The following is a 2822-nucleotide window of genomic DNA, read 5'->3' as shown; positions in this document are numbered from 1 at the left end:
AAAGCTCTGATCTATGAGCCCCGCAATCTCATTTTGATAGAGGGGAGGCAACCAATAAAACAGAGAATAACACTTCTATTACTAAAAGCATGGATATTCGATACTGGCTACTATGATATTAAAATCAATAGGAGTGAATATACCAAACCCCCCTCTTTGACTTGCATCGCTCGTCTCTACCTCCCCTGCTTCGATCTCCCCTCTCTCGCATGCATCCCTAGCTGCTCCTCCTCTTTATCCATCTCCCCACATCCCCCCTCTTTCTCCCTTCCTAATCTTCTCCCCTCTATTGGTCGGCAATGAAGAGAGAGAGAGAGGTCTGTGTCCTTTCTTAAAATAGAGGGAGAGTTTTAAGACCAATTTTGTGGGGGGATCTTTTAAGATTCCCACTACTTGGCACATATATTCCAACGAGATTTCTCCTTCCTAAGCCGACCATTTGGATCTCAATGACTGTCCACAAATACCTAAAATTTTATTCATAACGTTCTTAGTCTAATGCTAGCTTCCACAAATGCTTGCAAATTTTAGATCTGAAGCACGCTTCCTACTAGGGCGAGAGGCTCTGCTGCCCTTCTTGCCAGTAATCTTGACCTACTACTGCACATGATTTCAAGGCGATTTTATGGTGTCCTACTATAGCGGAGTCCTTGAGGACATTGGCCATGACAAAGGAGTCAAATGCAACAGTAGACCCAAGTTCGCAGGCAGCGTCTATAGGGTTGAGCTTGAGACGCCTCAGGAAGGGACATAGTGGAAGGTTCAGAGCTCAAAGGCGGACCTGAGGGGTGCCATTCGCTCGTCGATGACTGTAGCAAAGAGGGAGCCGGTAGGGCATCTCTCTCTCTCTCTCTCTCTCTCTCTCTAGCATGTTCATGAACGATTAGGAATGAAACCACATTAGGGTTTTCCTACACTAGCATGGAGTCTCATGACCTTGGAGGAGCATGTAACAAGTCTTGGGAAGGAGCTTTTTGCAGGCCTCAACGACCTCGTATCTCTTAGAGAAGAAGAAAGAGAAGCAGAAAGTCGTTGTAGTTCTTGAGATATTGAAAGTTCTTATATGACAACGATGGTGGCAATTTGTTTGTTCTTGAATTTCGACATCTCAAGAACTGTAGTGGCTATTTCCTTTTCCTTCTCTTCCTCTAAACATATCACGGTATCGAGACTTACAAAAAGTTCCTTTTCAAAACTTGTTATATGCTCTTTTGAGGCCGCCAGGAGCTACATGGATGATCGTGGCTTGAAATGATGAACATCTTGCTTATGGCAATAGCTGCTTGCATGGTGTTATACAATTTACAGTGTGCTATCACAAAATCGCTTCCCATATGGGTTCGTACTGGCTTTGCTCAATTGCTTCATGAAGGGTAGAGTTCTATATTTGGCCGATGGTTGTAGTACTTTCTCCATGGCCTTGGTGCATTCCTTAGGTTGATCACCTTCATTCAATACGGCCCCCATCACCTCTTGCATCTTGTATCGTAGATTTAGCTTTCGTTTACATTTTGTAGCACTTGCTCCATGGCCTTGGTGCGTTTCTTAGGTTGATCAAGCTACCTCCATCACCTACTACATCTTGTATCTTAGATTTGGTGTAGGCATAGGTAGTGAGATGCTTGATAAGCATATATATATATATATATATATATATATATATGGTTATTACTAGTAGGGAGTAGTGGCCAATGTATCAGATGGACATCATGTGAGATTTTCAAAATGGTGACTAGCCTTCAACTTTTAATTTCCTTAAACAAAATGTATGGTTTACAAGTTGAAGAAAGCATTGTACGGTCTTAAGCAGGCCCCACGGGCCTAGTATGAGAAGATTGATACATTCTTCAAATGCAAGAACTTTCACAATTCTACTCCATAGATTCAAATTTCTACATTAACGGTGAGCATGGAATATTGACGGTCATCATGCTGAATGCAGATGATCAAATCATAAGAAAGACCAAGGTGTCTTTGCAATCGGAGTTTGAGGTAACCAACATGAGCTTATTACATTTCTTTCTTAGATTGGAAATTTGGATAGAACATATGGGGATCTTTGTTTCATAGAAGTGCTATGCGCAAGAGCTACACCAAGCATTTGACATGCTAGATTTGTAAACTCATATCTACTTTGATGGATGTTGGCTATAAATTTTCATCTCATGATGATGCTAAATTGGAAGACGTGACATTGTATTGAAAGCTTTTCGGTTCCCTAATTTGATTGTTGTGAATATCAGATTAGATCTTAGCTTTTCAATGGGACTTTTGGTAGGATTTATGAGTAAGCCCAAGAAAACTCTTTGGCAAGTAGCGTTACATATGTTCCGGTATTTGTAAGCCACGGTGAATCATGGAATTTTTTATGTAGCTAACACAACAAACAATGAGAAGGTGACCTTGAAAGGCTAGATAGATTTTGATTGGCTAGAGACATTGTTACTAGAAGGTCTACTACTGGTTACTACTTTATGCTCGACCTAGGAGTGATTTCTTGGAGTAGTTGGAAGCAACCTATAGTTCCTTTGTCATCCACAACAACTTGATATAGAGAGCAGCATGTACAGGCACTTGTGAAGTTGTATGGCTTTGTCGATATCTTGGTAAACTCGATTTTTCTCAATAAAAGAGTTCAACCATATTGGTGACGACTAGAGCTATCTAGCCATTGCTCCAAGACCCGGTGCTTCACACTAGGACCCAATACCACTTTGTTCGAGAGAAGCTTCTAGATGGGACTATCACACTGCACTATTTCAAGATGGAAAACAACGTAGTGAATCTTTTCATAATGGCTTTAGGAGGATTTGGTTTGAACA

General features: G+C 41.1%; 1 long non-coding RNA gene across 1 annotated transcript; it reads left to right on the top strand.

The window, feature by feature from the left end:
* The first annotated feature begins 501 nt into the window (after positions 1–501).
* On the top strand, positions 502–2222 carry LOC147455579 (uncharacterized). The gene is made up of 2 exons (XR_015188494.1): positions 502–829; positions 1943–2222. It is a non-coding gene; the product is annotated as an uncharacterized LOC147455579 (long non-coding RNA).
* Positions 2223–2822: the final 600 nt, after the last annotated feature.

The sequence above is a fragment of the Adiantum capillus-veneris genome, chromosome 6 (assembly GCF_014529385.1).
Source record: "Adiantum capillus-veneris isolate H3 chromosome 6, ASM1452938v2, whole genome shotgun sequence".
Lineage (NCBI taxonomy): Eukaryota > Viridiplantae > Streptophyta > Polypodiopsida > Polypodiales > Pteridaceae > Adiantum > Adiantum capillus-veneris.
Note: the sequence above shows the minus strand (reverse complement) of the source record. Positions and strands in the feature narration are given on the sequence as shown.